The sequence below is a fragment of the Aulonocara sp. 'chitande type north' Nkhata Bay genome, linkage group LG4 (genome assembly GCF_057382095.1).
Source record: "Aulonocara sp. 'chitande type north' Nkhata Bay isolate Kocher_YH1m ecotype deep benthic linkage group LG4, A_spYH_male_GT1.1, whole genome shotgun sequence".
Taxonomy (NCBI): Eukaryota; Metazoa; Chordata; class Actinopteri; order Cichliformes; family Cichlidae; genus Aulonocara; species Aulonocara sp. 'chitande type north' Nkhata Bay.
Window position 1 is genome coordinate 9,959,366 of NC_141347.1, and position 26,654 is coordinate 9,986,019.

Consider the following 26,654-nt stretch of genomic DNA (forward strand, 5'->3'; position numbering starts at 1 on the left):
TTCCAAGTTATTCACATAATGAAAACGTATACTTTGTTTCGGTCGAGTTCCCCATTCAAATGCACGTAACAGTGAGAAACGCACTGTCTTGGCGAAAGAAAGCGTTTTTGTACAACTTCATATAAATAGCTGTAACTTTTGATAGAAGACTCAGACAAACATGTTTATGGCTTTATCTTATAGAACCCAAGGTCTCCGTGCTGGGAAAACAGGTTTTGCAGCTGTTTGAGCTAAGATTTCCAAGTTATTCACATAATGAAAACCTATACTTTGTTTCGGTCGAGTTCGCATTCAAATGCATGTAACAGTGAGAAACGCACTGTCTTGGTGAAAGAAAGCGTTTTTGTACAACTTCATATAAATAGTTGTAACTTTTGATAGAAGACTCAGACAAACATGTTTATGGCTTTATCTTATAGAACTCAAGGTCTCCGTGCTGGGAAAACAGGTTTTGCAGCTGTTTGAGCTAAGATTTCCAAGTTATTCACATAATGAAAACTTATACTTTGTTTCGGTCGAGTTCCCATTCAAATGCATGTAACAGTGAGAAACGCACTGTCTTGGCGAAAGAAAGCGTTTTTGTACAACTTCATATAAATAGCTGTAACTTTTGATAGAAGACTCGGATACACATGTTTATGGCTTTATCTTATAGAACTCAAGGTTCCCGTGCTGGGCAAACAGGTTTTGCAGCTGTTTGAGCTAAGATTTCCAAGTTATTCACATAATGAAAACCTATACTTTGTTTCGGTCGAGTTCGCATTCAAATGCATGTAACAGTGAGAAACGCACTGTCTTGGTGAAAGAAAGCGTTTTTGTACAACTTCATATAAATAGCTGTAACTTTTGATAGAAGACTCGGATACACATGTTTATGGCTTTATCTTATAGAACTCAAGGTTCCCGTGCTGGGCAAAAAGGTTTTGCAGCTGTTTGAGCTAAGATTTCCAAGTTATTCACATAATGAAAACTTATACTTTGTTTCGGTCGAGTTTCCATTCAAATGCATGTAACAGTGAGAAAAGCACTGTCTTGGCGAAAGAAAGCGTTTTTGTACAACTTCATATAAATAGCTGTAACTTTTGATAGAAGACTCGGATACACATGTTTATGGCTTTATCTTATAGAACTCAAGGTTGCCGTGCTGGGCAAAAAGGTTTTGCAGCTGTTTGAGCTAAGATTTCCAAGTTATTCACATAATGAAAACTTATACTTTGTTTCGGTCGAGTTCCCCATTCAAATGCATGTAACAGTGAGAAACGCACCGTCTTGGCGAAAGAAAGCTATTTTGTACAACTTCATATAAATAGCTGTAACTTTTGATAGAAGACTCGGATACACATGTTTATGGCTTTATCTTATAGTACTCAAGGTCCCCGTGTTCTTTTGATAGAAGACTCGGATACACATGTTTATGGCTTTATCTTATAGAACTCAAGGTCTCCGTGCTGGGAAAACAGGTTTTGCAGCTGTTTGAGCTAAGATTTCCAATTTATTCACATAATGAAAATGTATACTTTGTTTCGGTTGAGTTCCCCCTTCAAATGCATGTAACAGTGAGAAACACACTGTCTTGGTGAAAGAAAGCGTTTTTGTAGAACTTCATATAAATAGCTGTAACTTTTGATAGAAGACTCGGATACACATGTTTATGGCTTTATCTTATAGAACTCAAGGTTCCCGTGCTGGGCAAAAAGGTTTTGCAGCTGTTTGAGCTAAGATTTCCAAGTTATTCACATAATGAAAACCTATACTTTGTTTCGGTCGAGTTCCCCATTCAAATGCATGTAACAGTGAGAAACGCACTGTCTTGGCGAAAGAAAGCGTTTTTGTACAACTTCATATAAATAGCTGTAACTTTTGATAGAAGACTCAGACAAACATGTTTATGGCTTTATCTTATAGAACTCAAGGTCTCCGTGCTGGGAAAACAGGTTTTGCAGCTGTTTGAGCTAAGATTTCCAAGTTATTCACATAATGAAAACTTATACTTTGTTTCGGTCGAGTTCCCATTCAAATGCATGTAACAGTGAGAAACGCACTGTCTTGGCGAAAGAAAGCGTTTTTGTACAACTTCATATAAATAGCTGTAACTTTTGATAGAAGACTCGGATACACATGTTTATGGCTTTATCTTATAGAACTCAAGGTTCCCGTGCTGGGCAAACAGGTTTTGCAGCTGTTTGAGCTAAGATTTCCAAGTTATTCACATAATGAAAACCTATACTTTGTTTCGGTCGAGTTCGCATTCAAATGCATGTAACAGTGAGAAACGCACTGTCTTGGTGAAAGAAAGCGTTTTTGTACAACTTCATATAAATAGCTGTAACTTTTGATAGAAGACTCAGACAAACATGTTTATGGCTTTATCTTATAGAACCCAAGGTCTCCGTGCTGGGAAAACAGGTTTTGCAGCTGTTTGAGCTAAGATTTCCAAGTTATTCACATAATGAAAACCTATACTTTGTTTCGGTCAAGATCGCATTCAAATGCATGTAACAGTGAGAAACGCACTGTCTTGGTGAAAGAAAGCGTTTTTGTAGAACTTCATAGAAATAGCTGTAACTTTTGATAGAAGACTCGGATACACATGTTTATGGCTTTATCTTATAGAACTCAAGGTTCCCGTGCTGGGCAAAAAGGTTTTGCAGCTGTTTGAGCTAAGATTTCCAAGTTATTCACATAATGAAAACTTATACTTTGTTTCGGTCGAGTTTCCATTCAAATGCATGTAACAGTGAGAAAAGCACTGTCTTGGCGAAAGAAAGCATTTTTGTACAACTTCATATAAATAGCTGTAACTTTTGATAGAAGACTCGGATACACATGTTTATGGCTTTATCTTATAGAACTCAAGGTTGCCGTGCTGGGCAAAAAGGTTTTGCAGCTATTTGAGCTAAGATTTCCAAGTTATTCACATAATGAAAACTTATACTTTGTTTCGGTCGAGTTCCCCATTCAAATGCATGTAACAGTGAGAAACGCACCGTCTTGGCGAAAGAAAGCTATTTTGTACAACTTCATATAAATAGCTGTAACTTTTGATAGAAGACTCGGATACACATGTTTATGGCTTTATCTTATAATACTCAAGGTCCCCGTGTTCTTTTGATAGAAGACTCGGATACACATGTTTATGGCTTTATCTTATAGAACTCAAGGTCTCCGTGCTGGGAAAACAGGTTTTGCAGCTGTTTGAGCTAAGATTTCCAATTTATTCACATAATGAAAACGTATACTTTGTTTCGGTTGAGTTCCCCCTTCAAATGCATGTAACAGTGAGAAACACACTGTCTTGGTGAAAGAAAGCGTTTTTGTAGAACTTCATATAAATAGCTGTAACTTTTGATAGAAGACTCGGATACACATGTTTATGGCTTTATCTTATAGAACTCAAGGTTCCCGTGCTGGGCAAAAAGGTTTTGCAGCTGTTTGAGCTAAGATTTCCAAGTTATTCACATAATGAAAACCTATACTTTGTTTCGGTCGAGTTCCCCATTCAAATGCATGTAACAGTGAGAAACGCACTGTCTTGGCGAAAGAAAGCGTTTTTGTACAACTTCATATAAATAGCTGTAACTTTTGATAGAAGACTCAGACAAACATGTTTATGGCTTTATCTTATAGAACTCAAGGTCTCCGTGCTGGGAAAACAGGTTTTGCAGCTGTTTGAGCTAAGATTTCCAAGTTATTCACATAATGAAAACTTATACTTTGTTTCGGTCGAGTTCCCATTCAAATGCATGTAACAGTGAGAAACGCACTGTCTTGGCGAAAGAAAGCGTTTTTGTACAACTTCATATAAATAGCTGTAACTTTTGATAGAAGACTCGGATACACATGTTTATGGCTTTATCTTATAGAACTCAAGGTTCCCGTGCTGGGCAAACAGGTTTTGCAGCTGTTTGAGCTAAGATTTCCAAGTTATTCACATAATGAAAACGTATACTTTGTTTCGGTCGAGTTCCCCATTCAAATGCACGTAACAGTGAGAAACGCACTGTCTTGGCGAAAGAAAGCGTTTTTGTACAACTTCATATAAATAGCTGTAACTTTTGATAGAAGACTCAGACAAACATGTTTATGGCTTTATCTTATAGAACCCAAGGTCTCCGTGCTGGGAAAACAGGTTTTGCAGCTGTTTGAGCTAAGATTTCCAAGTTATTCACATAATGAAAACCTATACTTTGTTTCGGTCGAGTTCGCATTCAAATGCATGTAACAGTGAGAAACGCACTGTCTTGGTGAAAGAAAGCGTTTTTGTACAACTTCATATAAATAGTTGTAACTTTTGATAGAAGACTCAGACAAACATGTTTATGGCTTTATCTTATAGAACTCAAGGTCTCCGTGCTGGGAAAACAGGTTTTGCAGCTGTTTGAGCTAAGATTTCCAAGTTATTCACATAATGAAAACTTATACTTTGTTTCGGTCGAGTTCCCATTCAAATGCATGTAACAGTGAGAAACGCACTGTCTTGGCGAAAGAAAGCGTTTTTGTACAACTTCATATAAATAGCTGTAACTTTTGATAGAAGACTCGGATACACATGTTTATGGCTTTATCTTATAGAACTCAAGGTTCCCGTGCTGGGCAAACAGGTTTTGCAGCTGTTTGAGCTAAGATTTCCAAGTTATTCACATAATGAAAACCTATACTTTGTTTCGGTCGAGTTCGCATTCAAATGCATGTAACAGTGAGAAACGCACTGTCTTGGTGAAAGAAAGCGTTTTTGTACAACTTCATATAAATAGCTGTAACTTTTGATAGAAGACTCGGATACACATGTTTATGGCTTTATCTTATAGAACTCAAGGTTCCCGTGCTGGGCAAAAAGGTTTTGCAGCTGTTTGAGCTAAGATTTCCAAGTTATTCACATAATGAAAACTTATACTTTGTTTCGGTCGAGTTTCCATTCAAATGCATGTAACAGTGAGAAAAGCACTGTCTTGGCGAAAGAAAGCGTTTTTGTACAACTTCATATAAATAGCTGTAACTTTTGATAGAAGACTCGGATACACATGTTTATGGCTTTATCTTATAGAACTCAAGGTTGCCGTGCTGGGCAAAAAGGTTTTGCAGCTGTTTGAGCTAAGATTTCCAAGTTATTCACATAATGAAAACTTATACTTTGTTTCGGTCGAGTTCCCCATTCAAATGCATGTAACAGTGAGAAACGCACCGTCTTGGCGAAAGAAAGCTATTTTGTACAACTTCATATAAATAGCTGTAACTTTTGATAGAAGACTCGGATACACATGTTTATGGCTTTATCTTATAGTACTCAAGGTCCCCGTGTTCTTTTGATAGAAGACTCGGATACACATGTTTATGGCTTTATCTTATAGAACTCAAGGTCTCCGTGCTGGGAAAACAGGTTTTGCAGCTGTTTGAGCTAAGATTTCCAATTTATTCACATAATGAAAATGTATACTTTGTTTCGGTTGAGTTCCCCCTTCAAATGCATGTAACAGTGAGAAACACACTGTCTTGGTGAAAGAAAGCGTTTTTGTAGAACTTCATATAAATAGCTGTAACTTTTGATAGAAGACTCGGATACACATGTTTATGGCTTTATCTTATAGAACTCAAGGTTCCCGTGCTGGGCAAAAAGGTTTTGCAGCTGTTTGAGCTAAGATTTCCAAGTTATTCACATAATGAAAACCTATACTTTGTTTCGGTCGAGTTCCCCATTCAAATGCATGTAACAGTGAGAAACGCACTGTCTTGGCGAAAGAAAGCGTTTTTGTACAACTTCATATAAATAGCTGTAACTTTTGATAGAAGACTCAGACAAACATGTTTATGGCTTTATCTTATAGAACTCAAGGTCTCCGTGCTGGGAAAACAGGTTTTGCAGCTGTTTGAGCTAAGATTTCCAAGTTATTCACATAATGAAAACTTATACTTTGTTTCGGTCGAGTTCCCATTCAAATGCATGTAACAGTGAGAAACGCACTGTCTTGGCGAAAGAAAGCGTTTTTGTACAACTTCATATAAATAGCTGTAACTTTTGATAGAAGACTCGGATACACATGTTTATGGCTTTATCTTATAGAACTCAAGGTTCCCGTGCTGGGCAAACAGGTTTTGCAGCTGTTTGAGCTAAGATTTCCAAGTTATTCACATAATGAAAACGTATACTTTGTTTCGGTCGAGTTCCCCATTCAAATGCACGTAACAGTGAGAAACGCACTGTCTTGGTGAAAGAAAGCGTTTTTGTACAACTTCATATAAATAGTTGTAACTTTTGATAGAAGACTCGGATACACATGTTTATGGCTTTATCTTATAGAACTCAAGGTTCCCGTGCTGGGCAAAAAGGTTTTGCAGCTGTTTGAGCTAAGATTTCCAAGTTATTCACATAATGAAAACTTATACTTTGTTTCGGTCGAGTTTCCATTCAAATGCATGTAACAGTGAGAAAAGCACTGTCTTGGCGAAAGAAAGCGTTTTTGTACAACTTCATATAAATAGCTGTAACTTTTGATAGAAGACTCGGATACACATGTTTATGGCTTTATCTTATAGAACTCAAGGTCCCCGTGTTCTTTTGATAGAAGACTCGGATACAGATGTTAATGGCTTTATCTTTATAGAACTCAAGGTCCCCGTGCTGGGAAAACAGGTTTTGCAGCTGTTTGAGCTAAGATTTCCAAGTTATTCACATAATGAAAACTTATACTTTGTTTCGGTCAAGTTCGCATTCAAATGCATGTAACAGTGAGAAACGCACTGTCTTGGTGAAAGAAAGCGTTTTTGTAGAACTTCATATAAATAGCTGTAACTTTTGATAGAAGACTCGGATACACATGTTTATGGCTTTATCTTATAGAACTCAAGGTTCCCGTGCTGGGCAAACAGGTTTTGCAGCTGTTTGAGCTAAGATTTCCAAGTTATACACATAATGAAAACTTATACTTTGTTTCGGTCGAGTTTCCATTCAAATGCATGTAACAGTGAGAAAAGCACTGTCTTGGCGAAAGAAAGCGTTTTTGTACAACTTCATATAAATAGCTGTAACTTTTGATAGAAGACTCGGATACACATGTTTATGGCTTTATCTTATAGAACTCAAGGTTGCCGTGCTGGGCAAAAAGGTTTTGCAGCTGTTTGAGCTAAGATTTCCAAGTTATTCACATAATGAAAACTTATACTTTGTTTCGGTCAAGTTCGCATTCAAATGCATGTAACAGTGAGAAACGCACTGTCTTGGCGAAAGAAAGCGTTTTTGTACAACTTCATATAAATAGCTGTAACTTTTGATAGAAGACTCGGATACACATGTTTATGGCTTTATCTTATAGAACTCAAGGTTCCCGTGCTGGGCAAACAGGTTTTGCAGCTGTTTGAGCTAAGATTTCCAAGTTATTCACATAATGAAAACTTATACTTTGTTTCGGTCAAGTTCGCATTCAAATGCATGTAACAGTGAGAAACGCACTGTCTTGGCGAAAGAAAGCGTTTTTGTACAACTTCATATAAATAGCTGTAACTTTTGATAGAAGACTCGGATACACATGTTTATGGCTTTATCTTATAGAACTCAAGGTCCCCGTGTTCTTTTGATAGAAGACTCGGATACAGATGTTAATGGCTTTATCTTTATAGAACTCAAGGTCCCCGTGCTGGGAAAACAGGTTTTGCAGCTGTTTGAGCTAAGATTTCCAAGTTATTCACATAATGAAAACTTATACTTTGTTTCGGTCAAGTTCGCATTCAAATGCATGTAACAGTGAGAAACGCACTGTCTTGGTGAAAGAAAGCGTTTTTGTAGAACTTCATATAAATAGCTGTAACTTTTGATAGAAGACTCGGATACACATGTTTATGGCTTTATCTTATAGAACTCAAGGTTCCCGTGCTGGGCAAACAGGTTTTGCAGCTGTTTGAGCTAAGATTTCCAAGTTATACACATAATGAAAACTTATACTTTGTTTCGGTCGAGTTTCCATTCAAATGCATGTAACAGTGAGAAAAGCACTGTCTTGGCGAAAGAAAGCGTTTTTGTACAACTTCATATAAATAGCTGTAACTTTTGATAGAAGACTCGGATACACATGTTTATGGCTTTATCTTATAGAACTCAAGGTTGCCGTGCTGGGCAAAAAGGTTTTGCAGCTGTTTGAGCTAAGATTTCCAAGTTATTCACATAATGAAAACTTATACTTTGTTTCGGTCAAGTTCGCATTCAAATGCATGTAACAGTGAGAAACGCACTGTCTTGGCGAAAGAAAGCGTTTTTGTACAACTTCATATAAATAGCTGTAACTTTTGATAGAAGACTCGGATACACATGTTTATGGCTTTATCTTATAGAACTCAAGGTTCCCGTGCTGGGCAAACAGGTTTTGCAGCTGTTTGAGCTAAGATTTCCAAGTTATTCACATAATGAAAACTTATACTTTGTTTCGGTCAAGTTCGCATTCAAATGCATGTAACAGTGAGAAACGCACTGTCTTGGCGAAAGAAAGCGTTTTTGTACAACTTCATATAAATAGCTGTAACTTTTGATAGAAGACTCAGACAAACATGTTTATGGCTTTATCTTATAGAACCCAAGGTCTCCGTGCTGGGAAAACAGGTTTTGCAGCTGTTTGAGCTAAGATTTCCAAGTTATTCACATAATGAAAACTTATACTTTGTTTCGGTCAAGTTCCCATTCAAATGCATGTAACAGTGAGAAACGCACTGTCTTGGCGAAAGAAAGCGTTTTTGTACAACTTCATATAAATAGCTGTAACTTTTGATAGAAGACTCGGATACACATGTTTATGGCTTTATCTTATAGAACTCAAGGTTCCCGTGCTGGGCAAACAGGTTTTGCAGCTGTTTGAGCTAAGATTTCCAAGTTATTCACATAATGAAAACGTATACTTTGTTTCGGTCGAGTTCCCCATTCAAATGCACGTAACAGTGAGAAACGCACTGTCTTGGCGAAAGAAAGCGTTTTTGTACAACTTCATATAAATAGTTGTAACTTTTGATAGAAGACTCGGATACACATGTTTATGGCTTTATCTTATAGAACTCAAGGTTCCCGTGCTGGGCAAAAAGGTTTTGCAGCTGTTTGAGCTAAGATTTCCAAGTTATTCACATAATGAAAACTTATACTTTGTTTCGGTCGAGTTTCCATTCAAATGCATGTAACAGTGAGAAAAGCACTGTCTTGGCGAAAGAAAGCGTTTTTGTACAACTTCATATAAATAGCTGTAACTTTTGATAGAAGACTCGGATACACATGTTTATGGCTTTATCTTATAGAACTCAAGGTTCCCGTGCTGGGCAAACAGGTTTTGCAGCTGTTTGAGCTAAGATTTCCAAGTTATTCACATAATGAAAACGTATACTTTGTTTCGGTCGAGTTCCCCATTCAAATGCACGTAACAGTGAGAAACGCACTGTCTTGGCGAAAGAAAGCGTTTTTGTACAACTTCATATAAATAGCTGTAACTTTTGATAGAAGACTCAGACAAACATGTTTATGGCTTTATCTTATAGAACCCAAGGTCTCCGTGCTGGGAAAACAGGTTTTGCAGCTGTTTGAGCTAAGATTTCCAAGTTATTCACATAATGAAAACGTATACTTTGTTTCGGTCGAGTTCGCATTCAAATGCATGTAACAGTGAGAAACGCACTGTCTTGGTGAAAGAAAGCGTTTTTGTACAACTTCATATAAATAGTTGTAACTTTTGATAGAAGACTCAGACAAACATGTTTATGGCTTTATCTTATAGAACTCAAGGTCTCCGTGCTGGGAAAACAGGTTTTGCAGCTGTTTGAGCTAAGATTTCCAAGTTATTCACATAATGAAAACTTATACTTTGTTTCGGTCGAGTTCCCATTCAAATGCATGTAACAGTGAGAAACGCACTGTCTTGGCGAAAGAAAGCGTTTTTGTACAACTTCATATAAATAGCTGTAACTTTTGATAGAAGACTCGGATACACATGTTTATGGCTTTATCTTATAGAACTCAAGGTTCCCGTGCTGGGCAAACAGGTTTTGCAGCTGTTTGAGCTAAGATTTCCAAGTTATTCACATAATGAAAACCTATACTTTGTTTCGGTCGAGTTCGCATTCAAATGCATGTAACAGTGAGAAACGCACTGTCTTGGTGAAAGAAAGCGTTTTTGTACAACTTCATATAAATAGCTGTAACTTTTGATAGAAGACTCGGATACACATGTTTATGGCTTTATCTTATAGAACTCAAGGTTCCCGTGCTGGGCAAAAAGGTTTTGCAGCTGTTTGAGCTAAGATTTCCAAGTTATTCACATAATGAAAACTTATACTTTGTTTCGGTCGAGTTTCCATTCAAATGCATGTAACAGTGAGAAAAGCACTGTCTTGGCGAAAGAAAGCGTTTTTGTACAACTTCATATAAATAGCTGTAACTTTTGATAGAAGACTCGGATACACATGTTTATGGCTTTATCTTATAGAACTCAAGGTTGCCGTGCTGGGCAAAAAGGTTTTGCAGCTGTTTGAGCTAAGATTTCCAAGTTATTCACATAATGAAAACTTATACTTTGTTTCGGTCGAGTTCCCCATTCAAATGCATGTAACAGTGAGAAACGCACCGTCTTGGCGAAAGAAAGCTATTTTGTACAACTTCATATAAATAGCTGTAACTTTTGATAGAAGACTCGGATACACATGTTTATGGCTTTATCTTATAGTACTCAAGGTCCCCGTGTTCTTTTGATAGAAGACTCGGATACACATGTTTATGGCTTTATCTTATAGAACTCAAGGTCTCCGTGCTGGGAAAACAGGTTTTGCAGCTGTTTGAGCTAAGATTTCCAATTTATTCACATAATGAAAATGTATACTTTGTTTCGGTTGAGTTCCCCCTTCAAATGCATGTAACAGTGAGAAACACACTGTCTTGGTGAAAGAAAGCGTTTTTGTAGAACTTCATATAAATAGCTGTAACTTTTGATAGAAGACTCGGATACACATGTTTATGGCTTTATCTTATAGAACTCAAGGTTCCCGTGCTGGGCAAAAAGGTTTTGCAGCTGTTTGAGCTAAGATTTCCAAGTTATTCACATAATGAAAACCTATACTTTGTTTCGGTCGAGTTCCCCATTCAAATGCATGTAACAGTGAGAAACGCACTGTCTTGGCGAAAGAAAGCGTTTTTGTACAACTTCATATAAATAGCTGTAACTTTTGATAGAAGACTCAGACAAACATGTTTATGGCTTTATCTTATAGAACTCAAGGTCTCCGTGCTGGGAAAACAGGTTTTGCAGCTGTTTGAGCTAAGATTTCCAAGTTATTCACATAATGAAAACTTATACTTTGTTTCGGTCGAGTTCCCATTCAAATGCATGTAACAGTGAGAAACGCACTGTCTTGGCGAAAGAAAGCGTTTTTGTACAACTTCATATAAATAGCTGTAACTTTTGATAGAAGACTCGGATACACATGTTTATGGCTTTATCTTATAGAACTCAAGGTTCCCGTGCTGGGCAAACAGGTTTTGCAGCTGTTTGAGCTAAGATTTCCAAGTTATTCACATAATGAAAACGTATACTTTGTTTCGGTCGAGTTCCCCATTCAAATGCACGTAACAGTGAGAAACGCACTGTCTTGGTGAAAGAAAGCGTTTTTGTACAACTTCATATAAATAGTTGTAACTTTTGATAGAAGACTCGGATACACATGTTTATGGCTTTATCTTATAGAACTCAAGGTTCCCGTGCTGGGCAAAAAGGTTTTGCAGCTGTTTGAGCTAAGATTTCCAAGTTATTCACATAATGAAAACTTATACTTTGTTTCGGTCGAGTTTCCATTCAAATGCATGTAACAGTGAGAAAAGCACTGTCTTGGCGAAAGAAAGCGTTTTTGTACAACTTCATATAAATAGCTGTAACTTTTGATAGAAGACTCGGATACACATGTTTATGGCTTTATCTTATAGAACTCAAGGTTGCCGTGCTGGGCAAAAAGGTTTTGCAGCTGTTTGAGCTAAGATTTCCAAGTTATTCACATAATGAAAACTTATACTTTGTTTCGGTCAAGTTCGCATTCAAATGCATGTAACAGTGAGAAACGCACTGTCTTGGCGAAAGAAAGCGTTTTTGTACAACTTCATATAAATAGCTGTAACTTTTGATAGAAGACTCAGACAAACATGTTTATGGCTTTATCTTATAGAACTCAAGGTCTCCGTGCTGGGAAAACAGGTTTTGCAGCTGTTTGAGCTAAGATTTCCAAGTTATTCACATAATGAAAACTTATACTTTGTTTCGGTCGAGTTCCCATTCAAATGCATGTAACAGTGAGAAACGCACTGTCTTGGCGAAAGAAAGCGTTTTTGTACAACTTCATATAAATAGCTGTAACTTTTGATAGAAGACTCGGATACACATGTTTATGGCTTTATCTTATAGAACTCAAGGTTCCCGTGCTGGGCAAACAGGTTTTGCAGCTGTTTGAGCTAAGATTTCCAAGTTATTCACATAATGAAAACCTATACTTTGTTTCGGTCGAGTTCGCATTCAAATTCATGTAACAGTGAGAAACGCACTGTCTTGGTGAAAGAAAGCGTTTTTGTACAACTTCATATAAATAGCTGTAACTTTTGATAGAAGACTCGGATACACATGTTTATGGCTTTATCTTATAGAACTCAAGGTTGCCGTGCTGGGCAAAAAGGTTTTGCAGCTGTTTGAGCTAAGATTTCCAAGTTATTCACATAATGAAAACTTATACTTTGTTTCGGTCAAGTTCGCATTCAAATGCATGTAACAGTGAGAAACGCACTGTCTTGGCGAAAGAAAGCGTTTTTGTACAACTTCATATAAATAGCTGTAACTTTTGATAGAAGACTCAGACAAACATGTTTATGGCTTTATCTTATAGAACTCAAGGTCTCCGTGCTGGGAAAACAGGTTTTGCAGCTGTTTGAGCTAAGATTTCCAAGTTATTCACATAATGAAAACCTATACTTTGTTTCGGTCGAGTTCCCCATTCAAATGCATGTAACAGTGAGAAACGCACTGTCTTGGCGAAAGAAAGCGTTTTTGTACAACTTCATATAAATAGCTGTAACTTTTGATAGAAGACTCAGACAAACATGTTTATGGCTTTATCTTATAGAACTCAAGGTCTCCGTGCTGGGAAAACAGGTTTTGCAGCTGTTTGAGCTAAGATTTCCAAGTTATTCACATAATGAAAACGTATACTTTGTTTCGGTCGAGTTCCCCATTCAAATGCACGTAACAGTGAGAAACGCACTGTCTTGGCGAAAGAAAGCGTTTTTGTACAACTTCATATAAATAGCTGTAACTTTTGATAGAAGACTCAGACAAACATGTTTATGGCTTTATCTTATAGAACCCAAGGTCTCCGTGCTGGGAAAACAGGTTTTGCAGCTGTTTGAGCTAAGATTTCCAAGTTATTCACATAATGAAAACCTATACTTTGTTTCGGTCGAGTTCGCATTCAAATGCATGTAACAGTGAGAAACGCACTGTCTTGGTGAAAGAAAGCGTTTTTGTACAACTTCATATAAATAGTTGTAACTTTTGATAGAAGACTCGGATACACATGTTTATGGCTTTATCTTATAGAACTCAAGGTTCCCGTGCTGGGCAAAAAGGTTTTGCAGCTGTTTGAGCTAAGATTTCCAAGTTATTCACATAATGAAAACTTATACTTTGTTTCGGTCAAGTTCGCATTCAAATGCATGTAACAGTGAGAAACGCACTGTCTTGGCGAAAGAAAGCGTTTTTGTACAACTTCATATAAATAGCTGTAACTTTTGATAGAAGACTCAGACAAACATGTTTATGGCTTTATCTTATAGAACTCAAGGTTCCCGTGCTGGGCAAACAGGTTTTGCAGCTGTTTGAGCTAAGATTTCCAAGTTATTCACATAATGAAAACCTATACTTTGTTTCGGTCGAGTTCGCATTCAAATGCATGTAACAGTGAGAAACGCACTGTCTTGGTGAAAGAAAGCGTTTTTGTACAACTTCATATAAATAGCTGTAACTTTTGATAGAAGACTCGGATACACATGTTTATGGCTTTATCTTATAGAACTCAAGGTTCCCGTGCTGGGCAAAAAGGTTTTGCAGCTGTTTGAGCTAAGATTTCCAAGTTATTCACATAATGAAAACTTATACTTTGTTTCGGTCGAGTTTCCATTCAAATGCATGTAACAGTGAGAAAAGCACTGTCTTGGCGAAAGAAAGCGTTTTTGTACAACTTCATATAAATAGCTGTAACTTTTGATAGAAGACTCGGATACACATGTTTATGGCTTTATCTTATAGAACTCAAGGTTGCCGTGCTGGGCAAAAAGGTTTTGCAGCTGTTTGAGCTAAGATTTCCAAGTTATTCACATAATGAAAACTTATACTTTGTTTCGGTCGAGTTCCCCATTCAAATGCATGTAACAGTGAGAAACGCACCGTCTTGGCGAAAGAAAGCTATTTTGTACAACTTCATATAAATAGCTGTAACTTTTGATAGAAGACTCGGATACACATGTTTATGGCTTTATCTTATAGTACTCAAGGTCCCCGTGTTCTTTTGATAGAAGACTCGGATACACATGTTTATGGCTTTATCTTATAGAACTCAAGGTCTCCGTGCTGGGAAAACAGGTTTTGCAGCTGTTTGAGCTAAGATTTCCAATTTATTCACATAATGAAAATGTATACTTTGTTTCGGTTGAGTTCCCCCTTCAAATGCATGTAACAGTGAGAAACACACTGTCTTGGTGAAAGAAAGCGTTTTTGTAGAACTTCATATAAATAGCTGTAACTTTTGATAGAAGACTCGGATACACATGTTTATGGCTTTATCTTATAGAACTCAAGGTCTCCGTGCTGGGAAAACAGGTTTTTCAGCTGTTTGAGCTAAGATTTCCAAGTTATTCACATAATGAAAACCTATACTTTGTTTCGGTCGAGATCCCCATTCAAATGCATGTAACAGTGAGAAACGCACTGTCCTGGCGAAAGAAAGCGTTTTTGTACAACTTCATAGAAATAGCTGTAACTTTTGATAGAAGACTCGGATACACATGTTTATGGCTTTATCTTATAGAACTCAAGGTTCCCGTGCTGGGCAAAAAGGTTTTGCAGCTGTTTGAGCTAAGATTTCCAAGTTATTCACATAATGAAAACCTATACTTTGTTTCGGTCGAGTTCCCCATTCAAATGCATGTAACAGTGAGAAACGCACTGTCTTGGCGAAAGAAAGCGTTTTTGTACAACTTCATATAAATAGCTGTAACTTTTGATAGAAGACTCAGACAAACATGTTTATGGCTTTATCTTATAGAACTCAAGGTCTCCGTGCTGGGAAAACAGGTTTTGCAGCTGTTTGAGCTAAGATTTCCAAGTTATTCACATAATGAAAACTTATACTTTGTTTCGGTCGAGTTCCCATTCAAATGCATGTAACAGTGAGAAACGCACTGTCTTGGCGAAAGAAAGCGTTTTTGTACAACTTCATATAAATAGCTGTAACTTTTGATAGAAGACTCGGATACACATGTTTATGGCTTTATCTTATAGAACTCAAGGTTCCCGTGCTGGGCAAACAGGTTTTGCAGCTGTTTGAGCTAAGATTTCCAAGTTATTCACATAATGAAAACGTATACTTTGTTTCGGTCGAGTTCCCCATTCAAATGCACGTAACAGTGAGAAACGCACTGTCTTGGTGAAAGAAAGCGTTTTTGTACAACTTCATATAAATAGTTGTAACTTTTGATAGAAGACTCGGATACACATGTTTATGGCTTTATCTTATAGAACTCAAGGTTCCCGTGCTGGGCAAAAAGGTTTTGCAGCTGTTTGAGCTAAGATTTCCAAGTTATTCACATAATGAAAACTTATACTTTGTTTCGGTCGAGTTTCCATTCAAATGCATGTAACAGTGAGAAAAGCACTGTCTTGGCGAAAGAAAGCGTTTTTGTACAACTTCATATAAATAGCTGTAACTTTTGATAGAAGACTCGGATACACATGTTTATGGCTTTATCTTATAGAACTCAAGGTTGCCGTGCTGGGCAAAAAGGTTTTGCAGCTGTTTGAGCTAAGATTTCCAAGTTATTCACATAATGAAAACTTATACTTTGTTTCGGTCAAGTTCGCATTCAAATGCATGTAACAGTGAGAAACGCACTGTCTTGGCGAAAGAAAGCGTTTTTGTACAACTTCATATAAATAGCTGTAACTTTTGATAGAAGACTCAGACAAACATGTTTATGGCTTTATCTTATAGAACTCAAGGTCTCCGTGCTGGGAAAACAGGTTTTGCAGCTGTTTGAGCTAAGATTTCCAAGTTATTCACATAATGAAAACTTATACTTTGTTTCGGTCGAGTTCCCATTCAAATGCATGTAACAGTGAGAAACGCACTGTCTTGGCGAAAGAAAGCGTTTTTGTACAACTTCATATAAATAGCTGTAACTTTTGATAGAAGACTCGGATACACATGTTTATGGCTTTATCTTATAGAACTCAAGGTTCCCGTGCTGGGCAAACAGGTTTTGCAGCTGTTTGAGCTAAGATTTCCAAGTTATTCACATAATGAAAACCTATACTTTGTTTCGGTCGAGTTCGCATTCAAATTCATGTAACAGTGAGAAACGCACTGTCTTGGTGAAAGAAAGCGTTTTTGTAGAACTTCATATAAATAGCTGTAACTTTTGATAGAAGACTCGGATACACATGTTTATGGCTTTATCTTATAGAACTCAAGGTTCCCGTGCTGGGCAAACAGGTTTTGCAGCTGTTTGAGCTAAGATTTCCAAGTTATTCACATAATGAAAACCTATACTTTGTTTCGGTCGAGTTCGCATTCAAATTCATGTAACAGTGAGAAACGCACTGTCTTGGTGAAAGAAAGCGTTTTTGTACAACTTCATATAAATAGCTGTAACTTTTGATAGAAGACTCGGATACACATGTTTATGGCTTTATCTTATAGAACTCAAGGTTGCCGTGCTGGGCAAAAAGGTTTTGCAGCTGTTTGAGCTAAGATTTCCAAGTTATTCACATAATGAAAACTTATACTTTGTTTCGGTCGAGTTCCCATTCAAATGCATGTAACAGTGAGAAACGCACTGTCTTGGCGAAAGAAAGCGTTTTTGTACAACTTCATATAAATAGCTGTAACTTTTGATAGAAGACTCGGATACACATGTTTATGGCTTTATCTTATAGAACTCAAGGTTCCCGTGCTGGGCAAACAGGTTTTGCAGCTGTTTGAGCTAAGATTTCCAAGTTATTCACATAATGAAAACCTATACTTTGTTTCGGTCGAGTTCGCATTCAAATTCATGTAACAGTGAGAAACGCACTGTCTTGGTGAAAGAAAGCGTTTTTGTACAACTTCATATAAATAGCTGTAACTTTTGATAGAAGACTCGGATACACATGTTTATGGCTTTATCTTATAGAACTCAAGGTTGCCGTGCTGGGCAAAAAGGTTTTGCAGCTGTTTGAGCTAAGATTTCCAAGTTATTCACATAATGAAAACTTATACTTTGTTTCGGTCAAGTTCGCATTCAAATGCATGTAACAGTGAGAAACGCACTGTCTTGGCGAAAGAAAGCGTTTTTGTACAACTTCATATAAATAGCTGTAACTTTTGATAGAAGACTCAGACAAACATGTTTATGGCTTTATCTTATAGAACTCAAGGTCTCCGTGCTGGGAAAACAGGTTTTGCAGCTGTTTGAGCTAAGATTTCCAAGTTATTCACATAATGAAAACCTATACTTTGTTTCGGTCGAGTTCGCATTCAAATTCATGTAACAGTGAGAAACGCACTGTCTTGGTGAAAGAAAGCGTTTTTGTACAACTTCATATAAATAGCTGTAACTTTTGATAGAAGACTCGGATACACATGTTTATGGCTTTATCTTATAGAACTCAAGGTTCCCGTGCTGGGCAAAAAGGTTTTGCAGCTGTTTGAGCTAAGATTTCCAAGTTATTCACATAATGAAAACTTATACTTTGTTTCGGTCGAGTTTCCATTCAAATGCATGTAACAGTGAGAAAAGCACTGTCTTGGCGAAAGAAAGCGTTTTTGTACAACTTCATATAAATAGCTGTAACTTTTGATAGAAGACTCGGATACACATGTTTATGGCTTTATCTTATAGAACTCAAGGTTGCCGTGCTGGGCAAAAAGGTTTTGCAGCTGTTTGAGCTAAGATTTCCAAGTTATTCACATAATGAAAACTTATACTTTGTTTCGGTCAAGTTCGCATTCAAATGCATGTAACAGTGAGAAACGCACTGTCTTGGCGAAAGAAAGCGTTTTTGTACAACTTCATATAAATAGCTGTAACTTTTGATAGAAGACTCAGACAAACATGTTTATGGCTTTATCTTATAGAACTCAAGGTCTCCGTGCTGGGAAAACAGGTTTTGCAGCTGTTTGAGCTAAGATTTCCAAGTTATTCACATAATGAAAACTTATACTTTGTTTCGGTCGAGTTCCCATTCAAATGCATGTAACAGTGAGAAACGCACTGTCTTGGCGAAAGAAAGCGTTTTTGTACAACTTCATATAAACAGCTGTAACTTTTGATAGAAGACTCGGATACACATGTTTATGGCTTTATCTTATAGAACTCAAGGTTCCCGTGCTGGGCAAACAGGTTTTGCAGCTGTTTGAGCTAAGATTTCCAAGTTATTCACATAATGAAAACGTATACTTTGTTTCGGTCAAGTTCGCATTCAAATGCACGTAACAGTGAGAAACGCACTGTCTTGGCGAAAGAAAGCGTTTTTGTACAACTTCATATAAATAGCTGTAACTTTTGATAGAAGACTCAGACAAACATGTTTATGGCTTTATCTTATAGAACCCAAGGTCTCCGTGCTGGGAAAACAGGTTTTGCAGCTGTTTGAACTAAGATTTCCAAGTTATTCACATAATGAAAACCTATACTTTGTTTCGGTCGAGTTCCCATTCAAATGCATGTAACAGTGAGAAACGCACTGTCTTGGTGAAAGAAAGCGTATTTGTAGAACTTCATATAAATAGCTGTAACTTTTGATAGAAGACTCGGATACACATGTTTATGGCTTTATCTTATAGAACTCAAGGTTCCGGTGCTGGGCAAAAAGGTTTTGCAGCTGTTTGAGCTAAGATTTCCAAGTTATTCACATAATGAAAACTTATACTTTGTTTCGGTCGAGTTTCCATTCAAATGCATGTAACAGTGAGAAAAGCACTGTCTTGGCGAAAGAAAGCGTTTTTGTACAACTTCATATAAATAGCTGTAACTTTTGATAGAAGACTCGGATACACATGTTTATGGCTTTATCTTATAGAACTCAAGGTTGCCGTGCTGGGCAAAAAGGTTTTGCAGCTATTTGAGCTAAGATTTCCAAGTTATTCACATAATGAAAACTTATACTTTGTTTCGGTCGAGTTCCCCATTCAAATGCATGTAACAGTGAGAAACGCACTGTCTTGGAGAAAGAAAGCTATTTTGTACAACTTCATATAAATAGCTGTAACTTTTGATAGAAGACTCGGATACACATGTTTATGGCTTTATCTTATAGAACTCAAGGTCCCCGTGTTCTTTTGATAGAAGACTCGGATACACATGTTAATGGCTTTATCTTTATAGAACTCAAGGTCCCCGTGCTGGGAAAACAGGTTTTGCAGCTGTTTGAGCTAAGATTTCCAAGTTATTCACATAATGAAAACCTATACTTTGTTTCGGTCAAGATCGTATTCAAATGCATGTAACAGTGAGAAACACACTGTCTTGGTGAAAGAAAGCGTTTTTGTAGAACTTCATAGAAATAGCTGTAACTTTTGATAGAAGACTCGGATACACATGTTTATGGCTTTATCTTATAGAACTCAAGGTTCCCGTGCTGGGCAAAAAGGTTTTGCAGCTGTTTGAGCTAAGATTTCCAAGTTATTCACATAATGAAAACTTATACTTTGTTTCGGTCGAGTTTCCATTCAAATGCATGTAACAGTGAGAAAAGCACTGTCTTGGCGAAAGAAAGCATTTTTGTACAACTTCATATAAATAGCTGTAACTTTTGATAGAAGACTCGGATACACATGTTTATGGCTTTATCTTATAGAACTCAAGGTTGCAGTGCTGGGCAAAAAGGTTTTGCAGCTATTTGAGCTAAGATTTCCAAGTTATTCACATAATGAAAACTTATACTTTGTTTCGGTCGAGTTCCCCATTCAAATGCATGTAACAGTGAGAAACGCACCGTCTTGGCGAAAGAAAGCTATTTTGTACAACTTCATATAAATAGCTGTAACTTTTGATAGAAGACTCGGATACACATGTTTATGGCTTTATCTTATAGAACTCAAGGTTGCAGTGCTGGGCAAAAAGGTTTTGCAGCTATTTGAGCTAAGATTTCCAAGTTATTCACATAATGAAAACTTATACTTTGTTTCGGTCGAGTTCCCCATTCAAATGCATGTAACAGTGAGAAACGCACCGTCTTGGCGAAAGAAAGCTATTTTGTACAACTTCATATAAATAGCTGTAACTTTTGATAGAAGACTCGGATACACATGTTTATGGCTTTATCTTATAGTACTCAAGGTCCCCGTGTTCTTTTGATAGAAGACTCGGATACACATGTTTATGGCTTTATCTTATAGAACTCAAGGTCTCCGTGCTGGGAAAACAGGTTTTGCAGCTGTTTGAGCTAAGATTTCCAATTTATTCACATAATGAAAACGTATACTTTGTTTCGGTCGAGTTCCCCCTTCAAATGCATGTAACAGTGAGAAATGCACTGTCTTGGCGAAAGAAAGCGTTTTTGTACAACTTCATATAAATAGCTGTAACTTTTGATAGAAGACTCGGATACACATGTTTATGGCTTTATCTTATAGAACTCAAGGTCTCCGTGCTGGGAAAACAGGTTTTGCAGCTGTTTGAGCTAAGATTTCCAAGTTATTCACATAATGAAAACTTATACTTTGTTTCGGTCAAGTTCGCATTCAAATGCACGTAACAGTGAGAAACGCACTGTCTTGGCGAAAGAAAGCGTTTTTGTACAACTTCATATAAATAGCTGTAACTTTTGATAGAAGACTCAGACAAACATGTTTATGGCTTTATCTTATAGAACTCAAGGTCTCCGTGCTGGGAAAACAGGTTTTGCAGCTGTTTGAACTAAGATTTCCAAGTTATTCACATAATGAAAACCTATACTTTGTTTCGGTCAAGATCGCATTCAAATGCATGTAACAGTGAGAAACACACTGTCTTGGTGAAAGAAAGCGTTTTTGTAGAACTTCATATAAATAGCTGTAACTTTTGATAGAAGACTCGGATACACATGTTTATGGCTTTATCTTATAGAACTCAAGGTTCCCGTGCTGGGCAAAAAGGTTTTGCAGCTGTTTGAGCTAAGATTTCCAAGTTATTCACATAATGAAAACTTGTACTTTGTTTCGGTCGAGTTTCCATTCAAATGCATGTAACAGTGAGAAAAGCACTGTCTTGGCGAAAGAAAGCATTTTTGTACAACTTCATGTAAATAGCTGTAACTTTTGATAGAAGACTCGGATACACATGTTTATGGCTTTATCTTATAGAACTCAAGGTTGCCGTGCTGGGCAAAAAGGTTTTGCAGCTATTTGAGCTAAGATTTCCAAGTTATTCACATAATGAAAACTTATACTTTGTTTCGGTCGAGTTCCCCATTCAAATGCATGTAACAGTGAGAAACGCACCGTCTTGGCGAAAGAAAGCTATTTTGTACAACTTCATATAAATAGCTGTAACTTTTGATAGAAGACTCGGATACACATGTTTATGGCTTTATCTTATAGTACTCAAGGTCCCCGTGTTCTTTTGATAGAAGACTCGGATACACATGTTAATGGCTTCATCTTTATAGAACTCAAGGTCTCCGTGCTGGGAAAACAGGTTTTGCAGCTGTTTGAGCTAAGATTTCCAAGTTATTCACATCATGAAAACCTATACTTTGTTTCGGTCGAGTTCCCCATTCAAATGCATGTAACAGTGAGAAACGCACTGTCTTGGCGAAAGAAAGCGTTTTTGTACAACTTCATATAAATAGCTGTAACTTTTGATAGAAGACTCAGACAAACATGTTCATGGCTTTATCTTATAGAACTCAATGTCTCCGTGCTGGGAAAACAGGTTTTGCAGCTGTTTGAGCTAAGATTTCCAAGTTATTCACATAATGAAAACGTATACTTTGTTTCGGTCGAGTTCCCCATTCAAATGCATGTAACAGTGAGAAACGCACTGTCTTGGCGAAAGAAAGCGTTTTTGTACAACTTCATATAAATAGCTGTAACTTTTGATAGAAGACTCGGATACACATATTTATGGCTTTATCTTATAGAACTCAAGGTCCCCGTGTTCTTTTGATAGAAGACTCGGATACACATGTTTATGGCTTTATCTTATAGAACTCAAGGTCTCCGTGCTGGGAAAACAGGTTTTGCAGCTGTTTGAACTAAGATTTCCAAGTTATTCACATAATGAAAACCTATACTTTGTTTCGGTCGAGTTCCCCATTCAAATGCATGTAACAGTGAGAAACGCACTGTCTTGGCGAAAGAAAGCGTTTTTGTACAACTTCATATAAATAGCTGTAACTTTTGATAGAAGACTCAGACAAACATGTTTATGGCTTTATCTTATAGAACTCAAGGTCTCCGTGCTGGGAAAACAGGTTTTGCAGCTGTTTGAGCTAAGATTTCCAAGTTATTCACATAATGAAAACTTATACTTTGTTTCGGTCGAGTTCCCATTCAAATGCATGTAACAGTGAGAAACGCACTGTCTTGGCGAAAGAAAGCGTTTTTGTACAACTTCATATAAATAGCTGTAACTTTTGATAGAAGACTCGGATACACATGTTTATGGCTTTATCTTATAGAACTCAAGGTTCCCGTGCTGGGCAAACAGGTTTTGCAGCTGTTTGAGCTAAGATTTCCAAGTTATTCACATAATGAAAACCTATACTTTGTTTCGGTCGAGTTCGCATTCAAATGCATGTAACAGTGAGAAACGCACTGTCTTGGTGAAAGAAAGCGTTTTTGTACAACTTCATATAAATAGCTGTAACTTTTGATAGAAGACTCGGATACACATGTTTATGGCTTTATCTTATAGAACTCAAGGTTCCCGTGCTGGGCAAAAAGGTTTTGCAGCTGTTTGAGCTAAGATTTCCAAGTTATTCACATAATGAAAACTTATACTTTGTTTCGGTCGAGTTTCCATTCAAATGCATGTAACAGTGAGAAAAGCACTGTCTTGGCGAAAGAAAGCGTTTTTGTACAACTTCATATAAATAGCTGTAACTTTTGATAGAAGACTCGGATACACATGTTTATGGCTTTATCTTATAGAACTCAAGGTTGCCGTGCTGGGCAAAAAGGTTTTGCAGCTGTTTGAGCTAAGATTTCCAAGTTATTCACATAATGAAAACTTATACTTTGTTTCGGTCGAGTTCCCCATTCAAATGCATGTAACAGTGAGAAACGCACCGTCTTGGCGAAAGAAAGCTATTTTGTACAACTTCATATAAATAGCTGTAACTTTTGATAGAAGACTCGGATACACATGTTTATGGCTTTATCTTATAGTACTCAAGGTCCCCGTGTTCTTTTGATAGAAGACTCGGATACACATGTTTATGGCTTTATCTTATAGAACTCAAGGTCTCCGTGCTGGGAAAACAGGTTTTGCAGCTGTTTGAGCTAAGATTTCCAATTTATTCACATAATGAAAATGTATACTTTGTTTCGGTTGAGTTCCCCCTTCAAATGCATGTAACAGTGAGAAACACACTGTCTTGGTGAAAGAAAGCGTTTTTGTAGAACTTCATATAAATAGCTGTAACTTTTGATAGAAGACTCGGATACACATGTTTATGGCTTTATCTTATAGAACTCAAGGTTCCCGTGCTGGGCAAAAAGGTTTTGCAGCTGTTTGAGCTAAGATTTCCAAGTTATTCACATAATGAAAACCTATACTTTGTTTCGGTCGAGTTCCCCATTCAAATGCATGTAACAGTGAGAAACGCACTGTCTTGGCGAAATAAAGCGTTTTTGTACAACTTCATATAAATAGCTGTAACTTTTGATAGAAGACTCGGATACACATGTTTATGGCTTTATCTTATAGAACTCAAGGTTCCCGTGCTGGGCAAAAAGGTTTTGCAGCTGTTTGAGCTAAGATTTCCAAGTTATTCACATAATGAAAACTTATACTTTGTTTCGGTCGAGTTTCCATTCAAATGCATGTAACAGTGAGAAAAGCACTGTCTTGGCGAAAGAAAGCGTTTTTGTACAACTTCATATAAATAGCTGTAACTTTTGATAGAAGACTCGGATACACATGTTTATGGCTTTATCTTATAGAACTCAAGGTTCCCGTGCTGGGCAAACAGGTTTTGCAGCTGTTTGAGCTAAGATTTCCAAGTTATTCACATAATGAAAACCTATACTTTGTTTCGGTCGAGTTCGCATTCAAATGCACGTAACAGTGAGAAACGCACTGTCTTGGCGAAAGAAAGCGTTTTTGTACAACTTCATATAAATAGCTGTAACTTTTGATAGAAGACTCAGACAAACATGTTTATGGCTTTATCTTATAGAACCCAAGGTCTCCGTGCTGGGAAAACAGGTTTTGCAGCTGTTTGAGCTAAGATTTCCAAGTTATTCACATAATGAAAACCTATACTTTGTTTCGGTCAAGATCGTATTCAAATGCATGTAACAGTGAGAAACACACTGTCTTGGTGAAAGAAAGCGTTTTTGTAGAACTTCATATAAATAGCTGTAACTTTTGATAGAAGACTCGGATACACATGTTTATGGCTTTATCTTATAGAACTCAAGGTTCCCGTGCTGGGCAAAAAGGTTTTGCAGCTGTTTGAGCTAAGATTTCCAAGTTATTCACATAATGAAAACTTATACTTTGTTTCGGTCGAGTTCCCCATTCAAATGCATGTAACAGTGAGAAACGCACTGTCTTGGCGAAAGAAAGCATTTTTGTACAACTTCATATAAATAGCTGTAACTTTTGATAGAAGACTCGGATACACATGTTTATGGCTTTATCTTATAGAACTCAAGGTTGCAGTGCTGGGCAAAAAGGTTTTGCAGCTATTTGAGCTAAGATTTCCAAGTTATTCACATAATGAAAACTTATACTTTGTTTCGGTCGAGTTCCCCATTCAAATGCATGTAACAGTGAGAAACGCACCGTCTTGGCGAAAGAAAGCTATTTTGTACAACTTCATATAAATAGCTGTAACTTTTGATAGAAGACTCGGATACACATGTTTATGGCTTTATCTTATAGTACTCAAGGTCCCCGTGTTCTTTTGATAGAAGACTCGGATACACATGTTTATGGCTTTATCTTATAGAACTCAAGGTCTCCGTGCTGGGAAAACAGGTTTTGCAGCTGTTTGAGCTAAGATTTCCAATTTATTCACATAATGAAAACGTATACTTTGTTTCGGTCGAGTTCCCCCTTCAAATGCATGTAACAGTGAGAAATGCACTGTCTTGGCGAAAGAAAGCGTTTTTGTACAACTTCATATAAATAGCTGTAACTTTTGATAGAAGACTCGGATACACATGTTTATGGCTTTATCTTATAGAACTCAAGGTCTCCGTGCTGGGAAAACAGGTTTTGCAGCTGTTTGAGCTAAGATTTCCAAGTTATTCACATAATGAAAACCTATACTTTGTTTCGGTCGAGTTCCCCATTCAAATGCATGTAACAGTGAGAAACGCACTGTCTTGGCGAAAGAAAGCGTTTTTGTACAACTTCATATAAATAGCTGTAACTTTTGATAGAAGACTCAGACAAACATGTTTATGGCTTTATCTTATAGAACTCAAGGTCTCCGTGCTGGGAAAACAGGTTTTGCAGCTGTTTGATCTAAGATTTCCAAGTTATTCACATAATGAAAACTTATACTTTGTTTCGGTCGAGTTCCCATTCAAATGCATGTAACAGTGAGAAACGCACTGTCTTGGCAAAAGAAAGCGTTTTTGTACAACTTCATATAAATAGCTGTAACTTTTGATAGAAGACTCGGATACACATGTTTATGGCTTTATCTTATAGAACTCAAGGTTCCCGTGCTGGGCAAACAGGTTTTGCAGCTGTTTGAGCTAAGATTTCCAAGTTATTCACATAATGAAAACTTATACTTTGTTTCGGTCAAGTTCGCATTCAAATGCACGTAACAGTGAGAAACGCACTGTCTTGGCGAAAGAAAGCGTTTTTGTACAACTTCATATAATTAGCTGTAACTTTTGATAGAAGACTCAGACAAACATGTTTATGGCTTAATCTTATAGAACCCAAGGTCTCCGTGCTGGGAAAACAGGTTTTGCAGCTGTTTGAGCTAAGATTTCCAAGTTATTCACATAATGAAAACCTATACTTTGTTTCGGTCGAGTTCCCAATTCAAATGCATGTAACAGTGAGAAACGCACTGTCTTGGCGAAAGAAAGCGTTTTTGTACAACTTCATAGAAATAGCTGTAACTTTTGATAGAAGACTCGGATACACATGTTTATGGCTTTATCTTATAGAACTCAAGGTTCCCGTGCTGGGAAAACAGGTTTTGCAGCTGTTTGAGCTAAGATTTCCAAGTTATTCA